Below are 23,243 nucleotides of genomic sequence, written 5' to 3'. Positions count from 1 at the left end.
GCTCCCGCTGAAGGGACCGTGCCAGTAGATAGTGGGCCCGTGACATTGAGTCAGGGCGGAGGTGCTAGAGAAGCTTACCTCTATATGATGGATGCCTGGTACATGGAGTTTATTCGTGCGAATCCAAATACTCCACCTCCCCCACCTCCCCTTATTCCTCAACCCGTTCATAGAGCTCTTCAAGGAGCAGAGATAGCTAGGAGAGAGAAACTTCAGTAGACAGAATCCGTAAATATGGGGTCGAAGAATTTCAGGAAAATATTGATGCGGACCTTGAAAGGGCTGAGTTTCGGTTGGAAAATACCATCAGGGTATTCGATGAATTATCATGCACGCTTGAGGAGTGCGTGAAGTGCGGAGTGTCACTCCTATGAGACTCAACCTATCAATGGTGGAACACCCTTGTGTCAAATGTACCAAGGGAAAGGATTACATGGGAGTTCTTCCAGGAGGAGTTCCTGAAGATGTACATTAGTCAGAGGTTTATGGACTAGAAAAGAAAAGAGATTTTAGAGTTGAAGCACGACTATAAGATGTTGACGAAGTACGAGCGTAAGTTTGTGAGACTCAGCAAATATGCACGGAAATGCATATCTACAGAAGTCATTATGTGTAAGAGGTTTGAAGATAGTTTGAACGAAGACATTTGTTTATTAGTTGTCATCTTAGAGATAAGGAAATTTTTGGTGCTCATAGAGAAAGCATGTAAGGCTGTGGAATTGGCCAAAGAGAAGAGAAAAGTTGATACTGAATCCCTAGACTTAAGGAAAAGATAGATGGGGACATCACAGCAGGCCTCATCTAAGAGATCGAGAGAGTTTTCTGCCTAATCAAATACATTTGTAGGGTTCTCGAATAAGAGCAAGAGCAAGCAAAACATGACTTCTAAAGCTCAGACTAGTTCTATTACGAGTGTTAGTAGTGTTCAGCTAAATAGGCCGGAGTGTTGGCAATATGGTAGACATCATTTCAGCGAATGATGAGCAAATGAAAGAGGTTTCTTCAAATGTGGATGATTAGACCTAATCGAAATTTTCGTGTGACAGGTTTTAGATATTTATAAAGAATCGTTCTTGAAACTAACTACTATCGCGATATAGGCAAGTGTACCTATCAAACAGTAGTATAGTTTTAGCAAGACAGAATTGTCGAACCCAAAGTAACTAAAAGTACTAGTAATGATTGTCTTTTATTATCTAGCCTAAGAATAAGGTGGTTTTGTTTTAACTAACTAATTAACTAATCTAAGAATTCACAGAAAGTAGAATTGGGGGATTACTTTTGGAAAACGATTGAATTAAGACAATACATAAGGAAAAATCCACCAAGACTTTACTTGTTATTCTGCCTCTGAATCGAACGACTTGTTCATTCAACTTGTTTCGTAGAGATCCCTAAGTTATGTTATTATCCCTATTCAAGACTAATAAAGTCTAATCCCTATATTGAATAATTGAGACTTTTCTCTAATTAACACTCTATGGTTGCATTAACTCGATCTATGGATCCCCTTACTAGGTTTCACCCTAATCCAGCAAAATCTTGTCACCCTATCTCTAGGCACGCAATCAAATCCGCTTAATTATGAAAAATGTACTCTTAGACAGGGTCTATTCCTCCTCTAAATAAGAGCTTATCTTGAATCAGTATCCTGGGATATCAAAACAAGAATTAAGAACACATAATTAAGAACAAGTTAAATATTTATCATACAATTTAGAAAATAATAACAATATTCGTCTTAGGTTTCATTCCCCTCAAGTATTCTGGGGATTTAGTTCATACCTAAAAAGGAAAACATCTCAAAAGAATAATGAATACAAAACATAAAGAAACCCCAAAACTCCTGAAGGGAAATTGAGGGGAGATCTTCAGTCTTGATGATGAATCCGGCTTTTGAGATGGATCAATCGTTTTTCTTCGAGTAATTCCTTTCTTCCTCCATCTGTGTGCCCTTACTTTCCTCCTTTAGGGTGTATTTATAGGCTCTAGAATGCCTAGAAGCCCTCAAAATTGGCCTTTTCTGAATTGGACTAAACTTGGGCTCGGCAAGGACACGCCCGTGTGAGTCGTGCTTCAAATCTGCCAAATTGACACGGCCGTGTGGTCTGCCTGTGTGAGGAGGTCTAGGCCGTGTTGAATTCGTACTTTGGCCCATTTTTCTCTATTTTTGGCCCGTTTCTCGTTCCTCTCGCTCTCCTATGCTCTCCTAAGTATAAAAATGAAATTAAAGCATTAGGAGCATCGAATTCACCAATTTTTATGTTAAATCATCCATAAAATGCGTTAAGCATGGGATAAAATTATGTATAAATTACGGTTTATCAAATACCCCCACACTTAAGCATTTGCTTTTCCTCAAGCAAAATTCTCAATCATAATCAAAATAAAATATTCTCAACATATAATTTCTATCGATAATATCTCAAAATAATCCATAGGTAATCATACATTGAGAATTCAATTAAAAGAACAGCAAAGTTTTAATCATTCCAAGTTGAGCATTTTATTCTGAAAACAGAGGTGTCTCCCCTCGTCTAAGTAATTACCTTGTATTCAAAATGTCACAGATTTTTACATCCTCACTAAAGATTCATTCAAATCACTCGAGTGTTTAAGGAAAATAAATGAAGCACTAAATAGTTAATAATGAAAAGTCATTACCATAGGCTTGCACAAAAATCAAATCTCTACCACTATAATTTGAGATGATACATCAATCAAAAAGTCTTTAGAAGGTTGTAATGAGGCTTGGTTAGGGGGTGTGGTCACAAGCTGAAAGAAAAGGTTAGAATCGAGAGTGACTTGAAAAAATTGCCTAACTAGAAAAATAGCTAGTCATCAATTGCGTACAATAGAGCTTTTCTTAGAATATGGAATTTAACTTCTTTAACTCAGAAGATTACTACTATTAAGATGTATACATTTTTTTAAGAACAAGTTAAATGCAAAGTAGAATAAAGCTTAGTTAAGCAACTTTTTCAATTCCAATCTCGACAAAAAATAAGGATCAAATTAATTTAGGGGATTTCAACAATGATGGGTTAAGGGTTAATATTAAGGGTAATACAAGAAATGGCTTGTTAGCTCAACGGGGTTCACTAAGGGTTAATTGTGGAGGTAGGCTTTTCATGGCATGAGTGGGTTAATCCTAAGTGCCTTTCTCATTTTGACATATCAAATCAACTAGGGTGGTCTTGACATGCATAATCAAGAAGTTCTAGAATAACAATTCAATACTGACGCAGTTAAAGCAATAATAAAAGTGAGCATGAAATAATTAATAGATGCTGAAAAGGCTCAAAAATCTCAAAAAAATTATGGCTTTTTGATGTTTAAAACTTGTGAACTCCAACTCAAAGTAATACCTAAACTTTGGGGAAACAACCTAAAATTTTAAATTCTTAAAAATCAACTTATCATGCTTGATTCTCTAATGTCTCAAGGTTTAAACAATCAATGCATAAATGCCTATGTTTTAATTCAAAATATATCAATCAAAATCATAAATCAATCAAAATTTATCCTAAATACGATATGAGAGCTTTTCAAGAGAACAAGGCAGTCATTCAGGGATTTTTCTGATAATGAAATAAATACCCCCACCCTTAAGATGTACAAAGATAAATTTGTAATCATAAGATAGGGGGAGAAGTGAAACTTACTGTCTGATGAATTCCTCGAATTGGAGTTTTGGAGAGTAATCAGTGCGAGAGTGGAGGAGGATACTCCGGCGTTGGTAGAGGTTCATTAGTCCATAAGTCCTGCGCCAAAAGAATATTATATCTAGTGGTAGCTATGGTCGTGGTCGATCAAGACATGGTAGTCGTGGAGAACTGTTCCCGGTGGAGTTTTTAGTTCCTATGCGATGATGAGCTTAGGAGCTCTATATAACTGTGATAAAATAAAGAACTTTTTAGGGGATATTAGGATGAATAATTACTCATAAAGAAATAACTGAAATTGATGATTAAAAAAAATAAAATTCTAAAATCTAATAAAAAATAAAAAGTAGTTTTAATAAAAATTAAAAACATAAAATAATAAATAAATGTTTTTAAACATCTTCATCGCTGGATGGTTTGCGAGGTGGGACTGGCGATGAGATGTGCTCAAATCGTTGAAAACACTGCTGCTCAAATCGAGTGAGGTGCTCAGAGATGTCAGCATATGAAGCCGCCGCATGAACTAGACGAGAGGGTGGTGGTGGCTGAGTCGGTGGGTCGTCGTGCTGTGGAGGGACATCATCAGGAATGTCCTCGTAGGCCTCCCCCTCAGTAGATTGGGCGAGACGATATTGAGGAGGGTAGGTTCCTCGACGCTTTTTAATCATCCTCGTGCTAATCATGCTCGAGATGCCTTGTGGAGACATCTTGCCAATGAGTGTTAAGGATGATTCTTGGGTTGCGGTGCTGAGGAGCCTGAAGTGTCGAGCCAACCGAGAAACATAGGGGACAATAGAGATGACCCCCTTCCTATGCCGCTTCGTCTGGTGCTAAATCACGAGGGCAATGAAATAGGCAAGGTAGATGACATGCCCGTGCGACATACACCATAAAAAGTAGGCGTCGTGAGTGTTGATGACGCCAGTTCTCTCTCACCTTCCTGTAATCGTGTGAGCCAAAATGGCGTGTAGGTACCTCAGAGATGGAGGGAAAGCTGATGCCTTGGAGCGGCCAGGATTATAGGTGGCCCCACCTGGTACTAGTGCGTCCCAGCACGGTGAAGGAGAACGATGGATGTGGCGGTTGAGAGCATGTAAGTCATTCTCCCCCTTGAATCCTTCTGTATATAAACCCAGTGCAGTATCGAATTTTGGGACGCTGAGCTGGCGGATTAATCCACCTAGGCAAAATTACATCGTGCCAGGATCATCGTAGTTCGTCATCACGATCTAAAGATGAAATGTGGAGCATAATTCCATCGTAAGCTTGAGTTACGTCAGCTCGATGATCCCAAAAGGGTCAGTGGTTAGGAGGGCCCGAATCGCATCAGCCAACTAAACTTGTTCTATTACAGCCCAGTCGATGTAACGGCCCGCAATTAAAGGTCGGGCCCAGAGTATTTGGAAGAGTTCTTCTTAGGGCCCGATGGGGAACCTCAGGAATGGGTGACGAACTTCCACGGTAGGACTCAAGGAAGATGACACTACCTTTCTTTTCTTTGAAGCAGGGACAACAACCTTTTTACCAGGTGAAGACGACATTGTATACCTACAAGTGGAAACATCAATTCGTCTTGATGAGTAGACAAGGAAAAAAATGTGACTAAATTCAAAAAGAAAAATGCATAAACATGTTCAGCCACAACCACTAAGTTTAACTAAAACAATAAGTTCAATGACCTATTTTTGTGGCATTAGCATGGTGATATAAGTAAAAATGGCAAAGAATGGAATGCAACATACTATATGAATGAATAGAAATGTCAACACAAAAGACATGATTATTTCGGCTATCCTAACCATGAATATTCACTTCTAACTAATAAAATGGAGTAGAGAAATCATGTAGTGAGTAAGAATTTGAACATGAAAAAGATGATAACTTGTTCTATAAATGAAATTTGTGTGATAGAAAGATGAAAATAACATGAAAAATATAGATTACTATGACAAATAGCATTATAAATCAGTGAAATAAAAGAGAAATGAGTAAACAAACGCTAAAGGAAAGAGATTTGGCATCGAGAATGAAGTTGGGAGCGGCGCACGGGCGTGACAGGGAGGGCGTCCGGACTTGCAGCGGCTAGGGTTAAGGTTTTTTTTGGGTGAAGAAGACAATGAATAGTGCAACCTATTTATAGATTTCAGGTTACACGGCTAAGGAACAAGCCCCTGTTCCCCAATTTCAACCCGTATGATTCGCGAATTTTGAATTTGGGTGCGTCTGACAATTTCCCCGCGCCCGTGTACCTTGGGCGTGTTGGTTCACACGGTCATTTCGCACGACCGTGTCTGGCGTTGTTCGCTTCTCTCACGCCCATGTATGTAGGCCCATGCCCGTGTTAATTTAACAGGTTCGACCACGGTGCTAGGCACAGGCGTGTCGAACGCCCGTGTTAATTTGACAAGTTCGGCCACGATTTCAAGGCACGGGCGTGTCGAATGCCCGTGTTGTTTTGGCAGGTTTGCCCATGGCCATGGTGCACGGCCGTGGCAATTTATCATAGCCCGTGTTGGAGAAATCTTTGCCCTGTTTTCACACGGCCCTAAGTACGCCCATGTGCTTGGCCGTGTATGTATGGAAAAACCTGTATTCAATATCTCAGTTAGTAAGTTAGGTGTTAAATACTAAAATTTAAAGAAATTAATATTGTTAGTGCTCGGGTTACCTCCCGAGAAGGGCTTATTTATAGTCTAAGCTTGACTTACCTCTCCATTGAATGGACATGGTGGTTCGAGGAGTTTATACTCCTCATTTCTGCTATCATTCTTATCAAAATAAGGTTTCAGACGGGTGTTGTTTACCTTAAAAGTGTCGAACTTGGGATGACTTACCTCGATTGTACCGAATGGGAAAATGCTAAGTACCGTAAGAGGGATTTCTTCATTCGGTGTGGTAGTGACAATGTGAGGATCTGCGGCATCTAATAAGACTTTATCTCCAACCTTAAGTTGATATGAGAAGGTGTTGAGCTCGTTCTGGCATAGTTTCGGTTTATCATGTGTTCTCAATTTATGCGTCCACCATTCATATAGCTCCTCGATTTGTAACCTTCGATCTTCATGAATAGGTCCTCTGCTAATGCTTGAGAATGACACTTGTGCTTCCTTCAGACTCATTTCCTGCAAAGTAGGTTGTACCATATTGTCAGTTTTAGTAGAATGGTCTAAACAATCACCTTCAATTTTCGATATGTTGCCAGAATTGTGAGTTTGAAGGGTGATTGTTTTTTCTTCCACATGGAGTGTGAGCTCACCTGTGCCAACATCAATAATCACTTTAGCAGTTGCTAAAAAGGGCCTTCCTAAAATCAAAGGAGTGTTGCTATCCTCTTCTATGTCTAAAACAATGAAGTTAACGGGAAAAATAAATTTATCGATTTTAACTAGCACATCTTCAATAATACCCCTAGGAAATCTTATAGTTTTATCTGCTAATTGAATGCTCATCCTAGTCTGTTTGGGTTTCCCAAGACCTAATTGTTTGAACATTTTGTAGGGCATAACATTAATACTAGCCCCTAAATCAGCTAATGCATTATTAACATCTAAACTACCAATTAAACAAGGAATTATAAAACTCCCTGGATCTTTTAATTTGTTCGGTAGCTTATTTTGTAGAATAGCTGAGCAAACTGCATTTAGCTCCACATGTGACGCTTCGTCCAACTTCCTCTTATTTGCTAAAAGCTCCTTTAAAAATTTTATTGCGTTTGGTATTTGTGATATAGCTTTAATAAACGGTAAGTTAATGTGTAATTTTTTTAAGAGTTTAAGGAATTTACCAAATTGTTCATCTGAGCGGTCTTTCCTTGTCACGTTAGGATATGGCACACGAGGTTTATATTCAACATTCACTGATTTGTTTTTATCATAACCGACCTCACCTTGATCTCTGCTTACCACAGTTTCTTGCCTCGGTTTTGGCTCAGGCTCAATGAATTCTTCTTCATCTTGAACATTAATCGCGTTGAGCTGTTCCTTTGGGTTGGGTTTAGTATTACTTGGCAAGCTACCTTATGGTCATTCAGAGATTAGTTTGGACAGCTGGCCTATCTACGTTTCTAGCCCTTGGATCAACGCTTGTTGATTTTTAAGTGTTGTCTCGGTGTTCTGGAAATGGGTTTCTGACACCGAGATAAATCTAGACAGCACCTCTTCAAGGTTTGGTTTCTTTTCCTGTTGGTAGGGTGGTTTTTGAAAACCTGAAGGATGTTGTGGTCTTTGATTTCCTTGACTGCCCCACGAGAAATTGGGATGATTCCTCCAACCTACATTATAAGTGTTACTATATGGGTTATTTTGGGATCTAGAGTTATTGTTACCCATATATTGGTCTTGTTCCTCCTCGATGCTAGGGTTGAAGGGTTGATATTGTGTGCATGCTCCTCCTCCATTCGTCTCACACCTCATCACTGGCTGTACCTGAGTAGAACCAAGTAAACCATCAAACTTTTTATTTAGAAGTTCTACCTGGTTTGACAGCATAGTAACAGAATCGACGTTATAAACGCCTGCTGTTTTAGTTGGCTTAGTCCTCATGACTTGCCACTGATAGTTATTCAGTGACATATCTTCAATAAACTCATAAGCATCTTCAGGTGTTTTATTATTGGTGGTTTCGCCAGCAACTAGGTCAACCATTTATTGAGTCGAAGGATTCAGGCCATTATGGAATGTTTGAACCTGTAGCCAAAGCGGTAACCCATGGTGAGGGCACCTTCTCAGTAAGTCCTTGTATCTCTTCCATGCATCATAAAGAGTTTCTAAGTTCATCTGCACAAACAAAAAGATATCATTGCGTAATTTGGCTGTTTTAGTCGGCGAAAAATATTTTAATAGAAAATTTTCGGTCATTTGTTCCTAAGTAGTGGTTGACCCTAGTGGTAACGAGTTCAACCACTGTTTAGCTTTGTTCCTCAATGAAAAAGGGAATAACCAAAGACGAATGGAATCATCAGAAACACCATTAATTTTAAATGTATCGTATAGTTCCAAAAAGTTTGCTAAGTGAGCGTTGGGATCCTCATCCTGCAAACCATCAAACTGAACAAATTGTTGTATCATTTGAATTGTTTTAGGTTTTAGTTCAAAAGTATTTGCAGCTACAGTAGGTCTAACTATACTCGATTCAATTCCTGTTAAAGAAGGTTTAACATAATCATACATAGTGCGTGGAGCAGGATTTTGATTAACCACAATTGCAGGAGGTAGCTGATTGTCTTAGTTTTTAGCCATCTCTTCGGTTGGGGGTTGAGTATCGTCCTCTTGCTCATTCACTGTGTATCTTAAGCTTGGCCTTATTTCTCTTTCTTTTTTACGAACTGTGCGATCAATTTCTTCGTCAAAAAGTAGTGGTCCTGATGAGTTTCTTCTAGTCATAAACTATAAAAACCTGCCAAGAGAAAGAAAAATTAAATTAAGAAATAATTAAAATTAAATTGCAAGAAAAATAAATGGCTAAAGTAATAAAAATTGAGCGTTCCTAATATCTTAGTTCCCCGGCAACGGCGCCAAAAACTTGATCGCGATTTTCGTGTGACAGGTTTTAAATATTTATAAAGAATCGTTCTTGAAACTAACTATTATCGCGATGTAGGCAAGTGTACATATCGAACAGTAGTATAGTTTTAGCAAGACCGGATTGTCGAACCCAAAGGAACTCAAAGTACTAGTAATGACTGTCTTTTTATTATCTAGCCTAAGAATAAGGTGGTTTTGTTTTAACTAACTAATTAACTAATCTAAGAATTCACAAAAAGCAGAATTCGGAGATTACTTTTGGAAAACGATTGAATTAAGACAATACCTAAGGAAAAATCCACCTAGACTTTACTTGTTATTCTGCCTCCGAATTGGACAATTTATTCATTCAACTTTTTCCGTCAAGATCCCTAAGTTATGTTATTATCCCTATTCAAGACTAATAACGTCTAATCCCTAGATTGAATAATTGAAACTTTTCTCTAATTAACACTCTAGGGTTGCATTAACTCGATCTATGGATCCCCTATTAGGTTTCACCCTAATCTGGTAAAATTTTGTCACCTTATCTCTAGGCACGCAATCAACTCCGCTTAATTATGACAAATGTACTCTTAGACAGGGTCTATTCTTGCTCTGAATAAGAGCTTATCTTGGATAAGTATCCTAGGATATCAAAACAAGAATTAAGAACACATAATTAAGAACAAGTTAAATATTTATCATACAATTCAGAAAATAATAACAAGATTCGTCTTAGGTTTCATTCCCCTTAGATATTTCGGGGATTTAGTTCATAACTAAAAAGGAAAACATCTCAGAAGAATAATGAATACAAAACATAAAGAAAACCCAAAACTCCTGAAGGGAAATTGAGGGGAGATCTTCAGTCTTGATGATGAATCCAGCTTCTGAGATGGATCAATCGGCTTTATTCGAGTAATTCCTTTCTTCCTCCCTCTGTGTCCCCTTACTTTCCTCCTCTAGGGTGTATTTATAGGCTTTATAATGCCTAGAAGCCCTCAAAATTGGCCTTTTCCAAATTGGACTCAACTTGGGCTCGGCAAGGAAATGCCTGTGTGAGTCGTGCTTCGAATCTGCCAAATTATCACGGCCGTGTGGTCTGCCCGTGTGAGGAGGTCCAAGCCATGTTGAATTCGTACTTTGGCCCATTTTTCTCTATTTTTGGTCCGTTTCTTGTTCCTTTCGCTCTCTATGCTCTCCTAAGTATAAAACATGAAGTTAAAGCATTAGAAGCATCGAATTCACCAATGTTTATCGTAAATCATCCATAAAATGCGTTAAGCATGGGGTAAAAATATGTAAAAATTATGGTTTATCAATACCACTTCATCCGAGACTGCCCTGAATTAGATGAGAAAGAGAAAAAGTAAGATGCAAAGTTGAGTAGTGCTCTTTCGAAGGGTAGACCATATAAGAGTCTTGGAAGTGGGGTTAGCAGTAGAGGTGCGCCAAGAGATGCTACAGTGAGGTCTGAGGGCAGAGTGCCCACAATGACTTATGCTATACATGCCCGCTGTAACATCCCTAACCCGTACCTGTCGCCGGAGGGTTAAAGAGTATTACCAAACAAGCACGAAACTTCATTTAACTATATTTGAATAACTCCCAATGTCACACTTATAAAACTGAATTCCAAATTGTTTTTTTATATATATACAATATACAATATACAAAAGAGTCATCTCAAGATAATGGGCATATTGATTCATTCTTAAGTTCAATTCACAATAAAACATTGAAAACATTAATCAAATATCAAACACACATTCACATTAACTATATGGAATACATATAGTAACTTAACAAGCCATTTTCGCATGGCTATACATATATACATCATCAAAAAGATACTTATTTAACAACAAAAAGACAAGCCTATACATGCCATTATCGAAGTTTAACTACTAAGTACCAAATGGGCTTAGATAGTGTGGACGACTTCGACTTTGGGATCCTCAAGACCGTAGCTAACGAACAAGATCTATAAAACAGAGGATTAAAGCAACATAGTAAGCATTTCTATGCTTAGTAAGTTTTAAGTAATGAAATCATTAAAAAAATTAAGGTATATCATTCATAATGCTTATCATCTTTTCTTTGACCTAATATAAACATGTCTAAATATACTACTATTGTTCATGCCTGTCATTTTAATTTATTCCTTAAACATCAATTCATATCACATAGATAACTTCTTTTTATTCAACCAACTTCATTATTTAGCCGAATACATCTCATCCAATTTCAAGGCTAAATAAATACATATAAGCATATTCACATGTTCATGTTACTTCATACTTCAACCAATATACTTACATACTCAGAGCCAATCTTAACATGTTTTCACTTGAATCAAAATTCATATATCCTGAACAAGTTATATATATACTTCATACAACCATATGCAATGGCCGAAAGAACACTATCCAAATGAATAATCACAATTTAAACCGAATCAATTTTATAACATATATATGGTAATACCTGACCATCTTAGGTTTGTGAGCCCATTTATTTGAGTTATTACAGCAAGATCACACATTTCCAACCCAAATGCCTTCGGAACTTAGCCCAGATATAACATCAGCACGAATGCCTTCGGGACTTAGCCCGGATATAATACCAGCACGAATGCCTTTGGGACTTAACCCGGATATAATATCAGCACGAATGCCTTCGGGACTTAGCCCGGATATAATATCAGTACGAATGCCTTCGGGACTTAGCCCGGATACAAATCTCACACAAGGCCTGCGGGTCTTAGCCCGGTTAAAATCCTCAAATATCGTGCACATATATATATCTTAATACATTAGCATTTCGTTTACCTTACTAGAACACAAGCACAACATGCTTATCAATAATTTCACTTTTGGCTCAATAGCCACATACAAAGAACCCGATTTCATTTCAATATTCAACATGATCTCTATACGCATTCGGATACAATTCATATGTACAAATTATTTATCTCACTACTTAATTCAAGTAGAAACATTAGGTTACAATTTATATATTAAGCTTATATATCATGATTTTATAAAATCATAAGCTAAGTTCCATTAATCAAAAGCTTACCTCGGATATTTTGAATAGTTGCAGATAGGCTACTCAATTGCTTTCTCCTTTCCCCTATCTGAATTAGTTCCTCTTTGCTCTTGAGCTTAATTTAAACAAACGAATTTTGTTCAATTACTTATCAATTAATCAATTTAATTTAATACATATATATATATATATCATATATTTAAGGTACAAATGACCTTACTAAACTAGCTATTTAAACATCATTCATATGCCCTACTCATGCATAATCGAACATATTACTAGGCTACAATCGACAATCACATTTATTCCCAATTAATAAACTAAACTATCAAGGAACATTTTACTAACTTATTACCTTGCATATTCGAATTTCATAAACTAAATTTGCATACAATTTCATGTATTTTATCATGGAGTAAGTGCTGGATTATAATTTGTAACAAAATCAAAATATATCTCTTATCATAATTCCATATACATCATTTCATTTTATAAAATTTATAACATAGTTGAATATTCCTTCGCATATATGCACATAATAACACTTTACTCATGCAAAGACCATAATCGAATCAACCATAGGTAGTACTCAAATCATCAACTATTTTAATGTACTTAACTACTCAAACTTAATATTTCATACACTCATATCCGATGTCATAAGTAATGCCGAATGCCGAATGCCCAATTTAACCAAACTTAAAAATTTAACCTTCATCACTTAATTAAACCCTACCTATTCTCCAAAACTTCAAATAAAAAGTAGTTGTCACCTATACTCTTTTGCCGAATTAGCTAACATTTATAATCCTTAGCCGAGTGTTATTCAACTTAAGCCACCATTATATTTTTACTTATCAAAGCCGAAACCTATGCATAACATTACTCATATCATTCAAAATCACATTCTAAAAAAAATCATGAACAATGCCGAATCCTTAAGTGTTCAAACATCTAATTTACTCAATTCAACATATCGAAACAACATTTGTTCAAGACATCAAGCATTTTTATTTTCGGCTATTACATATATGAGAATTAAAAAAAAATCATATTTTTAGCAAGATCAATTTCTTTCCTCAACACATTCTTCATCAAAACTTAAAGGAAATAATCAAATTCCTTCTTTAATAACCATAGACGAATGCTCCATCCATCCATCAAAATTTAAAAATTTAGCATGGGCTAAGTAAGAACCATGATAATTAACCTAAAACAAGCTAAAATTTCACAACTTTAACACAATATGCTAACCTTCTTAAGCATTCAAATGATCGGAAGTCTTCCCCCTTTTCTTTCTTCAATATTTTCTTTCCCAAATTCGGCAATCAAGAAGAAAGATGAACATCTATTTTTTTTCAACTTTTATTGTTTTACTAATTAATTTCTTTAAAAAATAAAGCCATCACTTATTATAATAGTATAATAAAACATATATTATACATCAACCATCATTTATGGCCGGCCACTAAACAAAATTGGTCCATTTGACATGCAAATCCCTCGTGTCATCATTTCATGCATTATTTGATACTTTAAAATTTACCTATCACACTTTCAAGTTTTATCACATGAGTCCTATCTTATAAATTTCACATATAAATGACCAGATCAAAGCATGAAACTTTCACACATACATTTACACATATAATAAACACAAAATTTAACAGTTAATTATTTTTATGATTCAATTTTGTGGTCCCGAAACCACTTTCCGACTAGGGTCAAATTAGGGCTGTCACACCCGCAAAGAGTCAGAGTCTCCTGATGTGATCACGGGTACCTTTTCTATCCATGATATACTTGTTGTTGCTTTAATTGATCTAGGGTATACCCACTCTTATATTTGTATGGAATTGATATCTCGTATGAACATGTTAGCAGAGTCCACTAAATTTGTGGTAAAAGTGTCCAACCTTTTAGGTAGACATGTGTCAGTTAACCAAGTGTGTAGAAATTGTCCTTTGGTAATTAGAGGTCACTGTTTTTCGGCTAACTTGATCTTATTTCCGTTTAATGAAATTGTCCTTGGAATGGATTGGTTGACTATTCATAATGTTGTAGTGGACTGTGGAAGAAAAGTTATTGAATTGTAAGTGTGAAAGCGGGGATGTTGTTCGAGTTGAATCGAATAAAACGGATAACTTGCTTGTAGCGATATCATTCATGTTGGCAGTAAGATATTTGAGAAAAGTGTATGAGGCATATCTCACTTTTTTTCTCAATACTCAAGTTTCTGGGTCGAAAATTGAATCGATACCAGTGGTTCGTGAGTTTACAGATGTGTTTTCAGAGGAATTACCCGGATTACCTCCCATAAAGGAAGTTAAATTTGGATTCAAGTTAGTCCCCGGTACGGCACCCATCTCGATTGCTCCGTATAGGATGGTTCCTACGAAGTTGAAGGAGTTGAAAGTTCAACTACAAGAGTTAACTGACAAGGGTTTCTCGAGACCGAGTTTTTCCCCATGGGGTGCTCTGGTCTTTTGTGAAGAAGAAAGACGGGTCAATGAGGTTATGTATAGACTATAGATAGCTCAACAAGGTGACTGTGAAGAATAAGTATCCCTTGCCAAGGATCGATGATTTGTTCAATTAGTTGAAGGGAGCTACCGTGTTTTTTAAGATTGACTTAAGGTATGGCTACTACCAGCTAAGGGTTAAGGAACAAGATGTACCAAACACCGTGTTTAAGATGAGGTATGGGCACTACGAGTTTCTTGTTATGCCCTTCGATTTAACAAATGCCCTTGCTGTGTTTATGGATTTGATGAACCGTATTTTTTGGTTATATTTGGATAAGTTCATAATGGTCTTTATTGATGATATACTGATTTACTTGCGTGATGAGAGTGAACACGCGGAGCATCTGAGAACAATTTTACAAATCTTAAGAGATAAGCAGTTATATGCCAAGTTTAGTAAGAGCGAATTTTGGCTTAAAGAGGTTGGATTCCTAGGACACATTGTATTGGGTGATGGGATCAGAGTTGACCCGAGTAAGATCTTGGCTATCGTTGAGTAGAAACTGTCAAGAAATGTAACCGAGGTTCAGAGCTTTTTGGCTTTAGGCTAGGTACTACAGAAGATTTGTGAATGAATTCTCTATGATTGCTACTCTGATGCCAAAGTTGTTACAAAAGGATGTCAAATTCAAATGGACGGATAAGTGCCAACAGAGTTTTGAGAAATTAAAGGCCTTGTTGACCGAAGCTCTAGTTCTAATGTAACTAGAATCGGGGAAAGGATTCATGGTATATAGTGACGCCTCCTTAAAAGGATTGGTGCACGTACTCATGTAAGAAGGCAAAGTGATAGCATATGCCTTGAGACGACTAAAGCCACACGAGAAGAATTACCCAACACACGATTTAGAGTTGGTCGCCATTGTGTTTGTGCTGAAAATTTGGAGACACCATTTGTATGGCAAGAGATACCAAGTGTTCAATGACTATAAGAGTCTAAAGTATTTGATAACTGAGAAGGAGCTGAATTTACGACAACGAAGGTGGTTAGAGTTGATAAAGGATTACAAATTGGTGATTGACTACCATCCCAGAAAAGCGAATATAGTCATCGATGCTTTGAGTAGGAAATCATTATTCACCCTAAAGGCTATGAATACTCAGCTGAAAATGATTGATGATGGATCGATTCTAGCCGAGATGAAAGCTAGACCTATGTTCCTTCAAGAGATTTGTGAGGCTTAAAAAAGTGATGAGGACTTGCAAGCTAAAATGGCTCAGTGCGAGACGGGAAGTGAATCAAAATTTCATATTAGTATCGATGGTTGTATGATGTACCGAGATAGGATCTGTGTACCCAAGGATAAGGAACTTATTCAGAAGATTTTACGAGAGGCACATAGTGGTTGCTTGTTTATCCATCTGGGTAGTGTGAAAATGTACAATGACTTGAAGAAAATGTACTAGTGGTCAGGAATGAAAAGAGACATTTTTGAGTTTGTCTCAAAGTGTCTAGTTTGTCAACAAGTGAAGGTTGAACACCAAGTACCCTCAGCTTTACTTTAGCCTGTGATGGTTCCCGAGTGGAAATGGGACCAAGTAACCATGGATTTCTTATCGGGCTTGCCTTTGACACCAAGGAGAAAGGATTCAGTTTGGGTTGTTGTTGATAGATTTACTAAGTTAGCACATTTTATCCCGGTGCGTACCGACTGTTCCCTTGAGAAATTGGTTGATCTATATGTTTTCGAGATCATGAGACTTCATGGAGTACCTTTGTCAATTATTTTGAATAGAGATTCAAAGTTTACTCATGGTTTTAGAAGAAGTTGCAAGAGGTATTGGGAACAAAACTAAATTTTAGTATAGCATTCCACTTGCAAACCGACGATCAGTCGGAGAGAGTCATTTAGATCTTAGAAGATATGTTACGATGTTATGTTCTCGAGTTCCAAGGCAGATGGGAAAAGTATTTGCATCTAGTCGAATTTGCCTATAACAATAGTTATCAGTCGAGTTTGAAAATGGTTCCTTCTGAGGCTTTGTATGGGCGTAAGTGTCGAACGCCCTTATATTGGACAGAACTTAAAGAGAATTAGATTCACGGGGTTGACTTAGTCAGAGAGACTTAAAAAATAGTTAAGCCAATTCGTGATTGCCTGAGAACCGCATCGGATAGACAGAAATCCTGCGCGGATTTGAAGCGAAAAGAAATCGAGTTTCAAGTTGGTGATAAGGTGTTTTTGAAGGTATCTCTTTGGAGGAAAGTCCTTAGATTCGGTAAAAATGGCAAGTTGAGTCCGCGGTTTACTGGAGCTTATGAGGTGACTGAGAAAATTAGAGCTGTAGCATATCGAATAGCCTTGCCTCGTGAGCTAGGGAAAATTCATGGTGTGTTCTATGTATCGATGTTGCGCCACTGCCGATCCGACCCCTCACACGTGATTTCACCGAAAGAAATTGAAATAAGCCCGGATATGACCTATGCTGAAGAACTGATTAAGATTTTGGATTGAGAGGTCAAACAATTGAGGATTAAAAGTATAGAACTCGTGAAAGTTTTATGGGTTAGACATGGAGTCGAAGAAGCCACGTGGGAACCCAAAGAGACTATGAGAGATTAATAGTTGAACTTATTTACTGGTAAGATTTTCCAGAACGAAAATCCCTAAGAGGGAGAATTGTAACAGCTCGATTTTGGGCCTAGTCGGAACAGTGGTTTTGAGACCACTAACCGAAGTCAGAGAAAATATTTTATTATTAATTTTAAGTTATAACATTTTTATATTAGTGCATGAAAAATTTGGTGAAGTAATTTTAGTGATTGCATGCTTAGTTGTGAAAAAAGGACTAAATCGCATAAAGTGCGAAAGTCCTATTTTGATAGCTATGGGTATCAAATAGCTAGGAAACCTAAAGTAGAGGTCTTTAAAGAGTAATTAGACCCTTTAGAATAGCATGGCAGGCCATAGGAGACAAAGGTGGTCAAAAGTCAAAATTTGGTGAAATTAGGTGTTGAAATTGAATAAAATAAAACAAATAGTAAAAGTTGTCATTTTTTTCTTCTCTCTCTTTCTTCTCCACCAATTTTTCTCCAAGAAAGTGGCCATGGAAGCTTAAAAAATTTTCAGCAACTTAAAGCCTTTGCAAGTAAGTGATTGAGGGTTTTTCTTGAATATTTTTGTAGTTCTGAGGTCCTTGTGGCATGAGCTTTCTAACTAGGGGACTATTTTGCAAAATGGTTTAAAGTCTATGGTTTTTCCATGATAGTAGACATGTTGATTTCTGAAATTTATGGAAGAATATGAGTTATAATTGTGAAATAAACCACTTTTGTGAAGTAGTTTAAATGGAAACCCTAACTAGGGACCATTTTGCATAAGTTGTAAAAGAGGTGATAAATGTGAGAAATAATGAGAATTATAGGCTGTTCCTAGCATGAAAGTATTTGACTAGGCTTAGTTAATAATAAAATATGATAAAAATCAATTTTTCAGGTATAGGGGTAAAATGGTCATTTTCCCCAGTTTTAAATTGTTGAGTACCTAGATCGATAGAGTAATTAAATTTGTGAATTTTTATCATTATAGATCAAGAATTACAAAATTCAGGCCTAGATCAGGGAAAAGCAAAGTTAGCGGACTAAAACCGATTAGTCGCCTACATTTTGTTTACCAAGGTAAGTTGTATGTTAATGCAACTATACCTTTATGACGTGCAATTGAATTGATATGGCATAAATTGTTTTATTTTTGAATATGAGAATACATTGAGGAGTTAGCATAGTAGAGACTTTCGTTGAACATTTGGAATAAACTTGGATGTTGGTACCTTGATATTGGGTGATTGTGTGCTAGTGTAAGACATGACTGGGACATGCATCAACCACAATATGAGAGCCAGTGTAAGACATGTCTGGGACATGCATCGGCATTGAGACGAGAGCTAGTACAAGACATGTTTGGGACATGCATCAGCCTCGCGATAGACAAGCTAGGGTAAGACCTATTTAGGACATGGCATCAGCTTGTCATGTGTCAGTGTAAGACCTGTCTAGGACATGGCATCGACACCGATGGATGAGAGCTAGCGTAAAACCTGTCTGGGACATGGCATCCGCCTCGCTCTATGAAAGTCAGTGTAAGACCATGTCTAGGACATGGCGTAAGCATATTAACAAATGTTAGGGCTATTGAGTATTCGGTAGTATTCCAAATGGTTCAGAAAAAGGTTTATGATTTATATCGAAATCAGAAGAGTTATGATCATGTGATGAGTGGTACAAGTACCTAATTGAAATGTATGAGATATGGGTTCAATGTATGCAATACAAGTTGTATTGGATAGTGACGAGTAAGTTGTATTTACGTCTACTTATAGTGTTATGCATAAGCTATGAAAGGTTATGAGCATATTGCCTTATGATAAATAGTTTTTGTTTATTTTCATGCAACTGGCTAAGCTTTACGCTTACCTCGTTTGTTTCCATTTTCTTATAGTGCTTCCTAATTAGCTCGTGGATCAATGGATGTCGGAGGCATCGATCACACTATCAATCGAAGCACTTGGTATAGTTAGATATTTTATTTTGATTATTGCATGTATAGGATCTTGGATTTTGACTTTTGTATCATTGTTAATTGACCAAATGTGTTGGCTTAATCTAATACTTGATTCATTTTGTATAAGGCCATGGAGAATGGCTAATATTGAAAATCATTATATGAATGCAAAATAGTCATTCATGAATGTGAAGTTGTTGGCATGGTTGAATATAGGAAATGTACATAGGCCTTAGTTATGGTTGTTTGGTTAAAAAAACATATTAAGTTAGACTTGGTATGTTGGCTGGTATTAAATTTGTGTTTCAGGGTGGCAAAGGTCTTGGTAGTAAACACACGGGTAAAGACACAACCGTGTGTCTCAGCTGTGTGGAGGATACGACCTCTGGCCATGGGCGTGTTCCTTGGCCGTGTGCCCTAAATTGGATGCTGACGTTAGAAACAGAATGTCAAGGTTTTTAGACACGAGCTAAGACACGGACGTGTTATGGCCGTGTGAGGGACACAGGCGTGTGCCAGGTTTTGTGAAAACCCCTGTAGGTTCGAATTGAAAAATAAATCTACACGGGTATGGGACACGGGCGTGTCCATAGGTGCTTAGGCCGTGTGTGCCACACGGGCCATCAGCATGGCCATGTCATAGTGGCCACACGGGCGTGTGCCCTTCTTCAAGTTGTATTTTTCAATAGCTTTCAAATATGTTGGGATTAATCCCGGGATATGTCCAAAGCGTGATTTGGGTCTCATAGGCCCATATTAAGAGCTTCTAGATTAAAAAGAAAAAGTTTTAAATTTGGTCAAGTCTTTATGACTCGAAAAAGTTAGAATACATGTGTTAAGTTAGGTGACGCCTCGTATCCCGTTTCAACGTAGAACTCAGGTGCGATGTGTTACAGATGGTGATGACCATTGATCTATGAAAAGGGACAGCTTTGGCTATCGATCTATGAAAAGGGATAGCTTCGGCTATCAAATTAGTAAAAGGGATGGTGACAACCATCGGACAATGGAAAGGGACGGTGATAACCATCAAATTTTGAAAAAGGATAGCTTTGGTTGTCAAACTATGAAAAGGGATAACTTCAGTTATCGAATTACGAAAAGGGATGTGTTAACCATCGTATTATTACCTTGTGTGAACTTCAGTAAGAGCTTTCAATGTAAATTACATTAGTTTGATGAAATGTAGGTAATGTGTACCTAGTGAAAATTAAGAGTATGAATGTACATATATAAGTTTTTGAATTAGTTATTCTCATATTGGATTGGGTTACATGCTTTGTGGTTGTATACTATATTGGCAAGGTTAGACTGTATGTGTTACGAGCTTACTAAGCATGACAGGCTTACTTTGTGTTATTTTTTGTGTTTTGTAGTTGCTGGAAGCTCGTTCGAGTTGAAAAGTCATTGGAGATCTATCACACTATCTATCGGCCTTTCGATACTTATGAATGTTTAATTTGTGGTTCTAATGGCATGTATAGGTATTTTGGCTAATGATGGCCATGTATTTTAGTTGTTGAAATGGCCATTTGGTTTGGCTTGTATCATGGCATTTTTGTGCTGTAATAGATATAGTTTTGGCATGTAAATATTAGTTTTAAAATGGTTGGTGTTTGGCTTGTTATGTTTGAAAGATGGATGAAGGTATGATAGGGTAAATATGCATATGGTAGGTGTTATTTTGAGGTATGTGAATGTGGTGACTTGGTGCATTAGTTATAAGTGAATTATATGACTATTTGGAGCTAATTCTTGAATGTTATATTTAGTATTTTTTTGGTATGTTTTTTATTGGTAAAAAAAGGTACAATTTGGTATAAAATTGGTTAAGCATTAGTTGAACAACTGATCAATTTGTGTTTACATTGGTTCATGTTTTAAATGTTGTTATTTGAGGTGCCATTGGGCATATTGGTTGTATGAAATTATACCATATGTATATAGCTTAATTATGCACGATTTTGGTGCTTTGTTATGGCTTGTGCATATGTGCAATTTTGGTTGTAGGTACATGCCTAGTTGGATGAGAAAAATGGCTTGTAAATTGGCCTATTTTCATCTACACGGACAGAGACATGGGCATGTGTCTCAGCCGTGTGTGACACATAGCCGTGTGTCCCCTATAGCTTTCAAAGTGTTGTAAGTCAGGGTGTTACTGGCACACAGGCGTGTGAGGTTATTCTGAAGGGTACACGACCTAGCACATAGGCGTGTGGCTTGGTCGTGTGACCCAAGTCAGTGAGTTACACGGGCACAAGCACGGGTTGGGAAACGGGTGTGTCTCTTGGCCATGTGAGTCATATGGCCTAGCCACACGGCCGTGTGACCTCTACAGTTTGAAATTTTTTGTTATTTTCTGAAAAATTCTTTAAGTTTCCAATTTAGTCCCAACTTGTTTCTAAAGCGTGTTTAGGGCATCAAGGGCTCGTTTAAGGGACAATATGTATGTTTTGAATTGGTTTTAATGTGTTTATTGATATGATTTGAAACTTTTAAAATTTATGTCCATTTGATTTGAAAACTTTGGTAATGATCCAGAATACTATTCTAGCGACGGATACGAGTTAGAGGTGTTACAAAATCAAAACGAGTGGAAAAAGTCCTTGAAAAGTAAAAGCATTTGTGAGTGAGATGTGTTGAAAAAGAAAAAAATGTGACAAAGTCAAAAAGTAGAAAGGCTAATTCATTAAGTGCACAAAAACTCGTGAGCTAACCATGATTGTTATAATATGTTACAACTTCCTATATGGAGAAATAAGGAAGGTGAGAGAATGAGTGGAAACATGGAAATTTACGTATTTTTGCATACCCTTTTTAACTTAAAATCATACATTTTCGAAAAAATTCTTGTCAAAAATTATTAAAGTGCACTTAAAATATGAACATGTTGAATTTTAGTTAATTTTATAATTAATTTTGATGATTTTTGGTTATTTTTGACATATTTGCACAAAGGACAAAAAATGGCTCGACAGACACTGCTAAAAGCACAAAACCAAGAAGCAATTTGAAGTACCGAGGTGAACTAAATTTCAGCCTAAGACGGTCCAAAATTATATGTATTAATTCATAATATAATTAATTTTAATTTATATCCAATTTATTTGGGTTAATAAATTATTATTAATTAATTATGAAAAAGTGGTCCAGTTGAACCGAACTGAGTGAACCGATCCGCCCAAGAAATGGAAAGCCCAAAACCATCCCAAGAGCTGACCCAAATCAGCTTATTACCTAATTATTTAAGCTTGCAAAGAGGCCGTTGAAGACTTGTTCAAGTTGCATTCAAACCCCTCCACAATTGGTGGCTTTGTAGATTTGCCCCGAGCCAAATTTAGCAAAGTTGAAACCATTAACCTTGCCACATGTGTGGCTGGCCAAGGGATGGCTTTTTGGCTGCTATTTTTAGCTAATTTTAGTAGCCATCTTCAGCTATAAAAACTCCCTTTGGATGATCATTCAACACAGCTCAATTCATTTACATCTTTTCTCTTTTCACCCCACTTTCTTTCTTCTTTGCCATTCTAAATTCTCTTGCTCTCTTGCTAATTTATTCCCTTGGAAAATGGGTGTTCATCAGCCATTTTGGAGCAACACTGAAGTGTTCATAGCAGCTTTGATCGACAAGGACAACAAGAACGAAGAACGGAGCAAACTAGTCAAGCCATGGAAAAACACTGGATTTGATCCGTGTTTCCTATCTCTTTAATTTTTGTTGTTGTTATGATGAACATATCTATGAATATTTATGTTGTTGGAATGGTTAATTTAATCAATTTAGGTTTAGTTTAATTCGTGTTAGGTTGATTGCATTTCATCTTCTTAAATTGTTAAAATTGTGTTTATGTTGTTATAGGCCTCGATAAGATGCTTGATTAAGTAAAATCATGACTAAGTTATTCTTGCATTACAATTGTTAGGTAACTAATGAATTAATTATTTAAACGGATTGAAATTGTAATTAATAGACGCAGTACTTAATCAGTGCATGTT

The 23,243-nt window shown here is 36.9% G+C and overlaps 1 non-coding gene across 1 annotated transcript; it reads left to right on the top strand.

Annotated features, from left to right (window-relative positions):
- The first annotated feature begins 8,366 nt into the window (after positions 1-8,366).
- On the top strand, positions 8,367-8,473 carry LOC121228586 (small nucleolar RNA R71). Its single transcript, XR_005926162.1, has one exon. It is a non-coding gene; the product is annotated as a small nucleolar RNA R71 (small nucleolar RNA).
- Positions 8,474-23,243: the final 14,770 nt, after the last annotated feature.

This window comes from Gossypium hirsutum, chromosome A04 (assembly GCF_007990345.1).
Source record: "Gossypium hirsutum isolate 1008001.06 chromosome A04, Gossypium_hirsutum_v2.1, whole genome shotgun sequence".
NCBI lineage: Eukaryota > Viridiplantae > Streptophyta > Magnoliopsida > Malvales > Malvaceae > Gossypium > Gossypium hirsutum.
This window is presented reverse-complemented; position numbering and strand designations above follow the sequence as displayed.